The following is a 15,325-nucleotide window of genomic DNA, read 5'->3' as shown; positions in this document are numbered from 1 at the left end:
TCAATTAGCCGGGAAGCCATCTCCATGCTCCCTCATCACCACGAGGAAGCATGGAAGCCGGGTGGTGGGTAATGACGCGCCACCTGGCTTCCTGATTGGTTGGGAAGCTGGCCAATCAGGAAGCCAGACAGTGAGTCATTACATGGTGCCCGGCTTCCTGATTGGCCGGGAAGCCGGCTCCATGCTACCTTGTCACCAGGTGACAAGGAAGCATGGAGCTAACTTTCTGGCCAATCAGGAAGCTGGGGGGCGGGTAATGACTCCCCATCCTGCTTCCTGATTGGCTAGATTTCCAATATATATATAATACTAAAGTATGTGCAAACCTTATAATATTGGTGCTTAGGACAGTTATGAAAATCCAGATGATATAATATCCTCATAAAAAAGGTAATCTATGCCAATACTGTATATAAATTAATATTTCAGAGATTTAAAAAAAAAACAGTGTGCATGGAGCAATTCTCATACATTCACCAACACCCAAATCCCCACACTTAGACATAGACCTGAAAAAAAATAGCAGGCAGGTCTTAAAGGAGTGGTGCTGGGCCTAGGGTTAGTAGGGGGCAACTGACTCCACAAGTGACTCCTGCTCCACAAAGTGACAGTAGTGCCACACAAAGCAGAGTTGAGGCATGTCTGCATGACCTTGGACAGAGTGACATACCAATCCAGCCACAGCATGCAAAGGGGATAACTGACTGGCTCATTAAGCCTGTGCCATCTTCTTCCTCCTCCGCTAAAACCTGCCACACCCCTGCAAACTTGCCATTAGGAGTCACAATTATTAAAGCATTATATTTTTGCAATGTTGATTGTTGAATTTTGATTCTAAATGCAAATGATTAAAGCAACATTTTATACACTTTCCTCTTTATGTGGTCATGTATCCTCTAGGAGGGATTTCCCACTAATCTCATGCACAAGGCCAGGGCCGGATTTACTCTCTCTGCTGCCCCAATGCCAGATTCCTCAATGCGCCCCCCTGTATGCAGGCTGCATACAGGTGATCTCGGCGACATTGCAGAGATCACTTGTACAAAACAAGCGTCGGCTTCCCCGCTGTACATTTAGCCCTGCTTGCCCAAAGCAGGGCTAAATGTTGAAAACAACTACTCGCCCGGCGCCCAGAACTGCATATCCTGGGCATCGGGAGATAGGAATTCCACAACCTTGCTGCCCTTCTACTCCTTGCTGCCCCAAGGCCAGGCCTCGGTTGGCCTTGTGGGAAATCCAGCCCTGCACAAGGCTGGAGCAAGCTGATGAGTACTCAGTACTTTAAGGGAACCGTATCCATGTTGGAAGTGACAGACTGGTACAAGTCAGTAGACCCACTTACTAGGAGAGAAGTGGAGCTTACTCCCCAGGCCTGCAATCCAGCAGCAGCCGCGATGGGCACATTGTAGCAGAGAAGAGGAAAGCATAGTGGGGCAGGGTGGATCTTTCAGGAAGGAGATGAGAGCCCTCTTCTTGAATCACTTACAGACAATGCAGAGTCACTTGCAGAAAAGTGTCCAAATGTTTTGATTATGTTCTACGTTTTATGTATCTAGTGCTCTAGTGGGGAATATAGTTACTCCTCCAGATACTAATTTAAATTAGGATCACAGTTGTTAGCAGAGGCATTTTTTCGAATGAGGACTTTTGTCTTGTGGGGGTTGTAAAGTACTTAAAAAACGTACGATCTGCCCATCTTGGACAGGCAGATCATACTTGCGATCATCACAAGCCCGCCCCATGAGGGGCGGGCTTCCGATGACTGCAAACAGGCAGTGTGCACGTGCGCACATCGGCCCGTTCGGCCGTTGTCGAACAAGCAGGCCACTAACTCGCCGAGAATCATACGATTCCCGGTGGGTTTTCCAGCCTGCGTGTTCGACGTAAGATGTGCGACCATACAGTAGAAACGGTTGCACGCCTTCCATACACTGCACGTTTATCGTACGATCGCGGGATTATTCTTGTACGAGATTCGTGCAGTGTATGGGCACCTTTAGCTTGTCCTTCAATGCAAAGGAGCTATTAATGGTCAAGCTGGAGCTGTGGAGTGGATATGTGGCAGCCAAAAGGTAAGTAGGGTTTTAGGAGGAGGAGAGCGGTCTGATGCAGGGAATGTTCAGCGTCTTCTCACAAATTGACAGGGCGCCAAGCATTTGAATTCACGCGGCATTAAGCCGCAGGCTGACTAGCAGTGTGACTTGGCCAAAGAGGGCGGCGCCCCATACGGATCTCGGAGCACTGCCTGAAACGTCTGACAGCTCCTTAGTGAATAACCCGCTTAGTTTTTCCAGCCTGTTTAAGACCCTGTTGTCTGGCAACCACAGGGTGAATCTTTTTAGGGCTGTTACTGATTAACATTTTCGTGTTCGATTAATCAAATTTTTTTTTAATCGATTAATTTTGATTAATTATAACGCACATACAGATCCAACTACAATGGCCTATACACATACAGCACAGCAATGAAGTGATAAAATGAACTAGGATCACACTAATCCAGCACGTTATTAATCTCACATGCCCCTCTCAATATGGCCGCCGCTTGAGTGGGGCAACTCAGAATAATAACGTGGTCATTCCGTTCGTTAGCCGACGGAGCCACTTGGGGAAGGGGGCGACGTCACGGACATCGACGCCACCGGATGTCCGACAGGACTCCCGGAAGCCCCCGGAGAGGCGAGTGTTTTCATTAGCAATCAAAAGAATTTTAATCGATCAAAAAGTTTACCGATTAATCGAGAAATTCATCGTTAATTTCCGCAGCCCTAGTTGTTGTTGAAATGCCAGTACATTGTCTTCTCTTAATTATTGAACTTATTTCCTATTTTTCCTGTTTTCAGCATGAAGCCACCACTGAATAAAGTTGCATATTATTTACAATTGTCTGTTTCACTGCTTCATGGGATTTAAAGGGGGTCACCAGATTCAGGTTGGAGCTGTACCTGCATACTTAGTCAGTGCCTATGGGTGAATATTGTGACATTGGAGTTTCATTACTCCAATCATCCAATTATGGATTAGCAAAAATATTTTTTATATATTTTTTATTTTCCTCCCTAACAGTTGGTTATTCAAACTGAACACTTAACTTAAAGTGTATCTAAAACCAAGATGTTTTGAGGGGTCAGAACCCATGTGAAGTCTGTGTCCCTGCTAGGGAGATTTACTCTTTCAATTTGTCTTTGGGACCACTTTGATTGGGAAATAAAGGCAGTAAAAATCCAAACATTTTAGTTGCACCAGAAAAAGAATAAAGAGTAATAAAGTGTGAAATGGGAACACTTGTTCTGATGCCAACTGGTTATGAGGAGTTCTCTTCACTTTAGTGAGATTTTCTCACATTTCCTGTTGTCTCAACAGGACAGGAAGTCTGGTCCCCAGGTGGACACAGATGGCAAAACCTGACTGGAGTTTCAACTATTCACTACTCTATCCAAAATGAAAAAAAATGTTTTGCCTTTATATGTACTTAAAATTAGAACTCTTTCATCTGATGAAAAATGCCACTAGTTTGTTTCTGCAAACAGGCACAGGTTTAGTGTTCCTAATGGCAAATAGGAACTGCTAAAACTGAAACATCATCATGAAAAGAGTAATTTGTCAGCTATCGACTGCAGTAATGTTTTAGCTGAACCTTGTCATCATCCGATGGCTACAATGATGTCTTAATGGCAACTCAGCTAGCCCCATTGACAGTGGGGCTAGTGGACTGTTGTACGCTCTGTTGACTAGTTAAATATATTTATCAATCAAGTATTTGTAGTTCAGTAAATTAAAATATGTTCCTTACAGTTTCATGTAAAAACGGAGACAGCAATCTTTACTTGTCAAACTTTCATGATTGATATAAATGCTACAATAATTATATAAACTGTAAGGAGCTATTGACCTGCCTTTCACCTTCCCCTTAATTTTGCTGCATTTTATTGCAAATTGCAGTGAAGAGAAGGTTTTTCATATATTGGTGCTATAATAATATTATGTGATTCATGCACATATGCTGAGAAGAACTACCGGTAGAATAATCATTTTTGTGTGTTGCTGATAGCTTCCTACTGGGGCTACTTTGTAATAAACTATGTGAATTGTAAAGTTTTATTTTAATGTAATTGTTAAGTCTACCGAGTACAAAATAGTTGTGCAGCTGGTTAATACTACTGACTAAACGATGCCAGGAAATGCTGATGGACTGATGAAATGTAATAGTTTAAAGAATTACTGCTTTGGATTAAAATGTTTTAGAATCATGTTAGAAATATAGCTTTTACTGCCTTTTGTATGCATCCTCATCTCCTATTTCCAAAAACATTTTGAAGCAAACACATTTTCTTCTTCCTCTGAAGACATGTGTGCCTCTTAACGGTAAACACTCATTATATGACTAATATGAACGTTAATGGTTTTAAGAAATGCAAATTAGATTGAATAACCTTTAATTTTTCCATTATAAAGTTCATAGTGACAAGGGATCAATGTGACAAAAATGAAAAGATAATTACTTTCTGACACACCAGCTGAAATTATCTGCTTGCATCAACTGAACCAAAAATACAGATGATGCTCTGAAAAAAGGTCATAATTATTTTTATTGTCAACAAATACTACTAGACATAAAAAGAAAGAGTGGCATTGTTGAGTTTTGAAGGGAAAGCTAAAGATATACTTAAAGCCTAAGGCTTAGGAAGGTGCATAAAAATTTAACTTTTTAAAAGTTTTTTTTTTTCTTAATAGCGGTCTGGCAGCACCCCAGCAGCAGGCTATAGATGTGAACCTCCTCCCCCTTATATGAGAGCAGAGTTCTATCTCTTGCTGTCTGATAAGCTCCCTGCTGAGTCACTACTGTCCTCCATTCAGTTTGGGACTAAAGCATTTTAAAGAAAAAAAAAAAAGTAAGTGAACGTTAAATGCACCCTGACTTTGCCTAAGCAAAGCTGAAGGTACAATAGGACTCTAAAGAGGATCTCTTACTCCTAGTCAGGCTATCACAGAGATTATATTATATTATCTAATAACTCAAAAAAACCCTGGGGTCTAATTATAAACAAGAGCCTTGTGAATATCTGTAAATGTTTGTTTTGGGAAGTGATTTAGAAGTGATTTTTTTCTGAAGATACGGGTAAACAACGCGATTTAACAGCCGTTGAACGTGGGATGATTGTTGGCGCTCTGAGCCATGGAGCGAGTATCAGCAAAACAACAGAATAAGTTAAATGTTCAAGAGCAGCTGTTGTTAAAGTGTTTAAAGACTGGACTGTCAGCTGAAAATCTGTGTCTGAGCATGCGAACTATGGCTGTCAGCGACTAGTCAATGTTAGGGCAGAACGGAGAGTGGCAAGACCTGTACAAGACAACAGAAGGGCAACAGTGCATCAAATTACTGTAGATCTTAATCAGGGATCCTCTCAGATGATCTCTGAACGCACTGTTCGCCGTACACTGCATCGTATGGGATATGGAAGCCGAAGGACTGTTCGAACACCTCTGCTGTCAGTTAACAAGATAAAACGTCTCCAATTCGCACAGGAACACAAGGATTGGACAGTCGAGCATCGGAAAAAAGTCATGTGGTCCGATGAATCACGTTTCCAGTTGCATCATGCAGATGGCAGAGTAAAAATTTGGCGGAAACAGCATGAAAGCATGCACCCCACATGCATGAGTACAATCCTTCAAGCTGGAGGACACTGTGGGGACCGTGGACAAGGTAAGAGACTGTAATCTCTTATAAAATCACAAGATATTAAGGGCCCATTCACACCACACTTGAGGTAATGCGCACGTTATCATGCCTGCTACTGCCACATGCATTACTGCATTGTGTTGCCATTCAGCCCAACGTGCAAAGGCTACGTTGCAGTGCAGCACAACACATGGTAGAGCCTTATGGCATGTTGTGCTACAAAAAGTTCATTCCAAAGGGCAGCCTTAAAGGAGAACTATGGGGTTGTGGCTTTTCCCCATAGTTCTCCTTAGGGTAACGGGAGGACACAAACTAGCGTCCTCTCGGCACTCTAAGCTCAGTATACCGCGAGCTACTGTTCACGGTTTACTGAGACGCCGCAGCTGAAGCGGATCCCGACAATTATGTCTGGATCCGCCCAGTTGCGTGAGTGACAGCTGGCTCTGCCTGTCTAGAGGCAGAACCAGCTGTACCCGCCCCCTCCCCGTCCGATCTGCCAGTCAGCGCTGGTGGATCGGAGCGGGTAGGGGGGGAATCCAGCCCCTCCCCTGTCACGGCAGAGAGCCGTGACAGGATCGAGAGGTGAGCGAATGCTGGTATGTGTTCGCTCACATCACGGTCTACTGAGCCAACCTGTGACAGTCTCATTGTCACAGGTCAGCTAGAACTATGAGGTGAGTGAAAAGCACTAACATCATAGTTCTCCTTTAACACAACATGCTTTAACACAGTGTAAAAAAGTAACTGGGCCCTTAAAGTAACAAATAAAAAGTTGCAGAATGCTTATTGTGCCTCCTATAAAGCAAGCTTGTCATTTTGTCTACTGTAGAAAAAGAGGTTCACTTTTACATTATTTGAATACTCAGTTTATGAAGGTTATTTTATTCCTGCTAGGCTTAAGTATGCATATGTAAAACCTCAGTTTTATGTTTCTAATATAAATATAACTAAGTACCATGGGAGAACCAAAGTGTGCTCAAAGTGCCAGGATATAATCATTAACAAGATATTGTCCTTGCAGTTTGGTCATTGTGACCTGTACTTTAAAAATATCTAATCTTACAGGACATTACCTAGACCACTTGCAATGCCTCAAATGGTATTTGCAGGGATTAAATCTGACCTGTCTGAAAATTACAAGCAGTGACACTTCTTTCTTTATGCGCCATGACATCAGTGCACAATATTCCCAGTATATATAAATAATGACCTAAGAACACAAACTTAAATTTAATTAGTGCTTCTCAGTAATGTCAGACGTATCTAAAGACTTCACACTCGGAGCTAATTGGCAATGGATGGCTAGCAGCTGACTCTGATTCTCATCCTGTTTTATACCTCTTGCAAAAGTCCACTCAAGGAACGATTTATGGGCAGTTCCAGTGGGGAAATGCCAGCAGAAGTCTATAATGATTTAGACTGCCTCAGTGTTATTGTTAGTATCTGCTATCCAATTAATGTTACAAGGTAGCAGGTTGTTTTGCAGCAGAACATGTACTGAAATATTTTAGTTTCCAGGAAATTGAGGAGCACTTTGACAGCTACATGTCTTATTTTTTTCATTTCACTCTCACTATATTTTACTAACCAAAATATAAAGCTTTCTACATAAAAAAAGTAGTACATAATAATAATAATAATAATAATAATAACAATTATACTTTTTAAAAGAGAGCTATTCTCGTTTACAGCTTTTAAATATGCACGTGATCAGATTAGTGTAAATAATATGATCAATATGCGCTAATATATTAATAACTTTTGTTCTGATTATATTTTATACATGGGAGCAACCATATTTTTGATTCTGCTTAGCAGGACTGCACTGTAACTGTGCTGGGGCTCATTTACACTTTCTCTGCACTTTAACAATGCAGGTCTTCATAAAGGGCACATAGAAAATCGTTGTGCTTACACCACAATGGAGGGGAGGAGTATGCAACAGAGGTGTGGAAAAGAAGTCTTTCTCCATCAGTTTCTATGCAATGCATCAGAGCTGTGGTGCATGGAAATGAATGCAGTGTCACTTTGTGACATTCCAATAAGGTTTAACAAAAGGAAAACAGTGCCTTGCAGTGTAAAAATAAAAGGCATTGCCCCTGATCTATTTTAGCGTGAGGGCTGGTGTGAATGTAGTCTTAATGCTTATGCCTGTCGATGCAAGTCTAGACTGCCTATGCAGGGATAACTGAGCTTATCTAAGCAATCCTTAAAGGACATGCATAGTATAGTTTCAGGAAGGGCTGATGACATTGGGCTGATGACATTGCAGCAATACAAATTTCATGTGATGGTGCCATGCAGTGTCACTATTTGTGAATGGCACTCTAATGCACCTTGCCATTGTACTCACATTGCAGAACATGCAGCAAGGCTTTCTGCCTAAATGTTTGGCATTAAAGGCAAGAGAGATCAGTTGCCATGAGTGTGTTGACTAACAGACATGTATTTTGTAGACTAAAAAGTGCAACCTTTTATGTAACTATGTTCTGCACTAAGCTGCAAGTCAGATTAAAAGCATTTCCTGAATTAGGAAATAGAATTATTATATTATACAGGATTTATATAGCGCCAACAGTTTGCGCAGCGCTTTACAATATAGGGAAGACATTAGAATCACAATACAAATCAAGAAAAGATGGTAAGGAGGGCCCTGCTCGTGAGGGCTTACAATCTAAAAGGGAGGGGGAAGTGATACATGAGGAGGGAACTGTGTGGGGATGAATTGTTTGAGAACGTGATGGTTGAGCAGTTAGGTTGAGGTGGGATAGGCTTCCCTGAAGAGATGAGTCTTTAGGGAATGCCTAAAGGCAGTCAAGGTGCGCTATAGACGGACAGGTTGGGGTAAAGAATTCCAGAGGATAGGAGAGACTCTAGAGAAGTCTTAGAGGCGAGCATGGGAGGAGTTGACAAGGGAGCTGGAAAGCAGGAGGTCTTGGGATGAGCGGAGCCGACGGTTAGGGTGATACTTTTGAGACCAGGTTTGAGATATATGTAGGGGCGGAGTTGTGGATGGCTTTGTAACTGATTGTTAATATTTTGAATATTATCCTTTGGGCGAGTGGAAGCCAGTGCAGGGATTGACAGAGGGGGGTTGCAGACACTGAACGGTTGGTTAGGTGAATGAGTCTGACAGCTGCATTCATGATAGACTGAAGGGGGGATAGCCTGTGTAGTGGAAGGCCAATGAGGAGAGAGTTGCAATAGTAATTCGTTTTGCAATAGTAATTTTATGTTTTCTTTGGTGAGGAAGGGGCATATTTTGGAGATGTTACGAAGGTGAAGGCGGCAGGATTTGGATAGTGATCGGATGTGGGGAAGAAAGGTGAGATCCGAGTCAAGGATGACACCTAGCACCTTGGCATGGGGGAAGGGCTGGATAGTTGTGTTAACAATCGCAAAGGAAAAGTTGAGGGAAGGTGCACGGGCAGGAGGAAATATCAAGAGCTCAGTTTTTGAAAGATTGAGTTTTAAGAAGTGTTGCGACATCCAGACGGATATGTCAGATAGTAGTTTAGTGACACGAGAGGACACAGAGGGGGTGAGTTGCGGAGTAAAAAGATAGATTTGAGTGTCATCGGCATAGAGATGGTATTGGAAGCCATGTGAGGTTATTAACTGACTAAGGGAGGAGGTGTAGATAGAGAAGGGAAGGGTCCAAGGACCGAGCCGTGGGGGACCCCTACAGAAAGAGGAAGAGGAGGGGAGGAGTTAGATTTGTAGGCGACGCTAAAGGAGCGCTTAGATAGGTGGAAGGAGTCTTGTAGCCCAAGTGACTGGAGTTTTTTGAGGAGGAGCAGGTGGTCAACAGTGTCAAAAGCAGCAGAAAGGTCTAATAGCAAGAGTAGGGAGTAGTGGCCTTTGTTTTTAGCAGTGAGTAGGTAATTAGTGAGTTTTAGGAGGGCGGTTTCAGTGGAGTGTAGGGGGCTAAAGCCAGATTGTAAGGGGTAGAGAAGGTTGTGATCAACGAGGTGGCGACTTAGGCGGCTGTAGATGAGGCGTTCTAGGAGTTTGGAGGGGAATGGGAGTAAGGAGATTGGTCTGAGATTATTGAGGTCGGTAGGGTCCATTGAGGGTTTTTTGGGTATTGGGGTGACCAGGGCATGCTTCAGAGGGGAGGGAAATATTCCAGTAGAGAGTGAGAAATTGAAAATGTGAGCAAGAGGGTCTAGGATAGAGCAAGAGGGTGACTGAAGTAGCGGTGAGGGAACAGGGTCCAGGGGGCAAGTGGTGAGGTGGGTGTCAGAGAGAAGCTTTGTAACCTCCTCTGTGGTGACGGGGTCAAAAGAGGAGAGTAACAAGTGTGATGGAGGGTCTGGTACATGAATAGGGGAAGGTGACTGCACAGAGGTGATCTGATCCCGAATTGTATCTATTTTGTTTTTGAAATGAATGGCAATGTCCTGGGCAGTGAGTGATTTAGTGGGTGGTGGCGGTGGGGGACATAGTAGAGAGTTAAAAGTGGAAAAGAGTTGACGAGGTCTGGATGAGAGTGTGCTAATGAGAGTGACAAAATAAGTCTGTTTGGCAGCACGGAGAAATAGTAGTAGCAATAGTGTTTTCTAAGGCCCATCCATTGTTACTACATCATGTCTAGCCCCTTCTCCTTTTCTAAAAGACAGTAATCAGCTCACCTGACTAGTGCACTGAATTTAAAGGAGAACTGTGAGGTGAGTGAAAAACACTCATCCTCATAGTCTGAGCCGACGAGTGAAACTGTTACACTTCGGCCCAATAGATCGGTAAGTGAGCGAACGCATACCGTCGCCCGTTCACTTCTCGATCATCTCCACGCAGAGAACGGTGACTATCAGTCACCGCTCACCACAGGAATTCCCCCCCCTCCCCGCTCCGATCCTCCAGTGCTGACTGGAGGAACGGACGGGGGAGGGGGCGGGTACAACTGGCTCTGCTTCTAGATAGGCAGAGCAAGCTGTCACTCACTCAGCTGGGTGGATCTCAACAGCATTATCAGGATCTGTCCCGGCTGTGGCGGTCTCAGTATACCACTCGCTATACCTCACTATATACTGAGCTTTGGGTCATGGGAGGACGCTAGTATATGTCCTCCCGTGACCCTTATGAGAACTATGGGGAAAAACACTTACCCCATAGTTCTCTTTTAAGGGTTTACTCTCATTCTCACAAAAACTGCTACAAAATATGGACAAGAGTCAAATCTCTATACAAAAGAAAGCCAGCAAATTACCAAAAGCAACATTATAAGTCACAACAACAACATTAAAAATAATATGAAAAAAACATAGAAATCAGAAGAAATGTGTCCACAATCAAACTAGTATATAGACATATGTGTTTGCCTGTAAGCATTATATATGTAAATCAACATCTAATCTAAAATTAAACCATGTGGCATTCTGGTGAGAATGTAATTTTATATTCATAACGCTTCCCGACACAGAGGAAGACATCACAAGTCGTCCCCACACTGGGGACTCTCCAGCTTTTCTATATTCATTCATGGAACATAAATAGATAGTAGCAACAACAGGAACGCCACATACTCAAAAGCAAAATTATATTTTTCCTTTCTTAAAACAGCCAGCAAGAACAAGCTTTTATGCTGACGTGTTTCGGGCTTCTCAAAGAGAAAGCAATGTGCCTATTGCGAAAATAAGATCTTGTTCCTGCTAGCTGTTTTAATAAAGGAATAATATAATTCTGCATCTTGGTGAGCAGTGTTCCTGTTGTGGCTAATTTAGATTGCGTCGGTGAAGAAGAGCTCATCCAGCACCTCAGAGATGTTGCTTTGTGGAGCTTAGTCTCACCTGCAGCGCCATGTGGTATGTTCAGCATGGAACATGCATGATTGCATATCTCCACCATGAATACTTCTGGATATGTCCGTTCTTTGCTTTAAATTAGAACTTTTGCCCTCACAAAAAAATGCTCAGCAATTCTTATTCTGAATGGTCTACCTGTACAGCCTATATACTGTACATTACATTTTGTGTATACGATATTATGAGTGTTACCCTTAATAAACTGTTGAATCAGGAAAACCTCCTTAAACACCATAGATTGTACTGGAGTTACCGACAGTACCAACATGTATTGACCCCACATCTGAATGAACCTTGGACACCAAGCCAGTAACCTTTCCATTCCATGGAGTAACCTTTCTATCTACTCTTAAAATAGCTAGGGAAAAGCAATGAGCCCAATACGGTAGGCTTCCTGCTTGAGAAACGGCAATCCTCTGTAAATTTATATGTAACAACTGATCGTCATATTTAATAGGAACGTTCTGTTTCACAGTCTGAACCACTTTACTATGTTCCTTAGAGAATGTAGTGACAACGGTAGGTTTGTAGCTACCATCCTGATTTTTTCTAAACAAACGATTCAATAGAACCTCTCTACTGTTCTAGTCTTTGCTCTATTAATAGTCTGTTTTGGATATTTTCTCTCTCTAAGTAATTTCTCAATTAAAGCAGTCTCTAATGCATAATGCTTTGTGTTTAAACAGTTCCTTAAAGCTTTGATATATTCTCCCACTGTCACCACCTTTATGGCATGTAATGGATAACAACTAGTGGCCAACAATGTTGCATTGTCACTACATTTTTTCAAATGGACTGCGCTTATACTATCTGTGAAGCGATAAAATAAATATCAGCGGCTGCATACATCTTAATAAAGGCTCTAAAATGCAATCTTTTTTTCTAAAAAAACACAGTGCTCAGAATAAAAACCCATCACCACAAATAAACTATCATTGAGTCTCCTGCCTTACAGTTCACAGCAAAAGGGGAGTAAAGCACTTTTAAGGCACATACATATAACCTATGATAGTAGTTTATTTGTCACAGTTGATGCTGTTCATTTGTCATTCTTCACTTTGTATGCACTGAATAGGGGTTATGTTGAGGGGTTGTTTTTCTGAGTGCTGTGTTTTATTGAGAAAAAATATTGCTACGAAAAGTAGATGTAGATACTTTATATGTCTTAAAGTCACCTTAATCGTCTAATACAAGAAATAAATAACGACAGCATTTCACCCACTAGTGATGGACAAATTTAACTGTTGTTATAAGTCACAAACTCTGACAGTTGGATGAAAGACCCTTGCCATATAACAATCAAGTGATCATACCAGTAGATGTAGTCAATAAAAGGGTTTCTACTATGTTTCTAGAGCTCCACCCACAGCCCATTTATGGGTTCAGCATCAAAAGTCAGGCTCATCAACTACTCTATTCATATACTCAGGAAACAGACTTACTGTTCTATTAACATCACACTCACTAGCTATCTTCTTACTCATTGGTACATTCATGTATGTTTACAGGATGTTCTCTGGTCCTGGAAGCTTTGGGCTTAGGGCTTAGGGCCAAGCTTGTGAAAAATAGAGATCTGCATATCATTTTAACTACCTATTTCTCTGGATTGACTGATTGCTTTTATTAGAAGGCAACATCTTTTTATGCATTTATTATTGTATGCTCGGTTTTAATTGGCTTGAACTGTGACAAGTTTCCTTTAAGGCAAATTAACTTCTTAACTTTACCATGGTTACATTACTTCCTGGTTAGCATTAAAACTACATCGATAAATTGACTAGTCACATTGAGTCACTTTTTATTGCGTTTATGTAATCATTATATAGAAAGCTTTGTTGTGTTTTAAAAGTAAAGCCATCATTACATTCATGATTAACTGGTAAATGTTTAAACACATATGATAAGCCTTTAAGCAGAGGACCTGCAAAACGTATTAGCTTTCCAAAAGCAATTGCTGCCTTAATTTATTAATATGGAATACATTTCCAGTTCTATACATCTAACACAGACCTTAGAGCCGGCGTTTAGTCTCATACATTACATCAAATTAGCAGTGGGTGTTTGGATTAATGTGCATTTGTATGTTATGTCTACACAATCAGTAGAACTGTCTATGCTGAATATGCTGCAGCCTCATTAACCACTGCTAAGTTAGAGGTAACAGCAACTTTTATGTGTTCAAATATATTGATTTCAGTAACATGAGCTAAAAGTTCAAGCACAGCACATTCCATATTCTGTTCCAAATGGTATGATAACGCAATTTGACCTGAAGGACTTTAAAGGGGGCAGAAAGAGTGTCAGGTTTAATATAGGATTCAGATTCTTTCGTAATGAAGTCTTGCCGGACTAGATAGGAAGAGAAATGTTTACAGCAGCCCAAAAATAAAGTTTATTGCATTGTCCAGCTATAGTGTTGTCTAACTTACCCCAACGGATTCATGAAAACATATACAGTATAGCCAGCAGTAAATGACTGACGTTTAACGTTGAGAGTGTGAAGGGCATGGCACACAAGCAATTGAGACAGCTGCCAAATGGAAATACTTTAAGCTAATTTGCTGAACCAACACATCTCCTATCACACACAGGCAGTGCAAAGAGCAAGGCTGATGTGAAAACTTAATAACCCAGCAACTAATTAGATTGAAGCTGAACTCTGAGCAAATATATAAACAATTTAATCTGATTTGTATTCATTAAAATGTAATGTAATGTATTTTTACATACAACTGTAGTAAGTAAGGGAATCTGCATTGACATTAGTTCCCAGTAATCCTACACAGCAACAATTAGGCTGGTAGAGAGAGAAGCTCTTTGAACCAATAAGGCCCCAGTGTCCTTAACTTAACACAATAAATGCGCTTACAGGAGGGGTAGACCAGAGGGGGACGGTATCAGTGTTCTGTTGTTCCTATGATCCAGTCACAGACTTAATACCATTCAGTATCCTTAAGCACTTTGTATCACATAAATACTAGTTTTTAAAATGTTTCATCCTTTGTTGCTACTCATTGTTGTTGATTTCTTGCAGCCTCTTTGCAGTCACCTGTCTACAGTAAATGGTGGCCATGGTGAAAGATAGGTGTCAGAGAGAGATATTGCATTCCAGGACAACTGCACGTCATTGCTTCGGGAATGGTTCCTGATGGGGACAGGGGTGAACCCATAGCTCCCAACTGTGTCCCATATGGGGTAACTGTCCCTCATATGGAATCAAATCCCTCTGTCCACCTTTCCTCCATAGTTGTTTCCCTTTATGGCCTGATTGTATAGTACTCTATGAGATCTATAAAACATTGTATTATCTTACAGTTAAAAGTGTTTTACTGTACTAACCCTTTTATCCAAGCTCTCAATAATTGCATGTGTTATTTTGAAAAGCCAGTAGAAAGAAAGAGTAATAGTGAAAAAAAAAACCACTTGTGGGTTTAACCAATCATTTTTCATGTATTAATTCTCTATGGTCCACAGAACAGGGGCGTGGCAGTGATGTGACCTTTTCCTACATCCTTTTTCCTGTAATTTATCACTCTGAACTATTGCAGAAAGTAGGGGGTTTTGGTGGACCATGTCTACATTATATAATGTATGTTAAAACAGCTACTTTTGGTCTTCACTGAAAGCCCATGTAACAGGGTGAAAATGCAGGAGAACAACGGAGAGACAGAAGGATACCACCCCAAAACAAGAGGTGCCTGAACAAGGACCTTTATAGAAGCATACCAGGCATTATTTATAAGCTGCAGGCTTAAAGAGAATAACATTGAGTATACCTTAAAATGTACCTTGAGTTTACCTTCCTGACCATGTTACACCCTATATATATATCTATATA

The sequence above is a fragment of the Nanorana parkeri genome, unplaced genomic scaffold (assembly GCF_000935625.1).
Source record: "Nanorana parkeri isolate BGI_ZX_2015 unplaced genomic scaffold, ASM93562v1 scaffold197, whole genome shotgun sequence".
In the NCBI taxonomy this organism is placed as follows: domain Eukaryota; kingdom Metazoa; phylum Chordata; class Amphibia; order Anura; family Dicroglossidae; genus Nanorana; species Nanorana parkeri.
The sequence above is the reverse complement of the archived record's forward strand: the minus strand, read 5'-3'. Positions refer to the sequence as shown.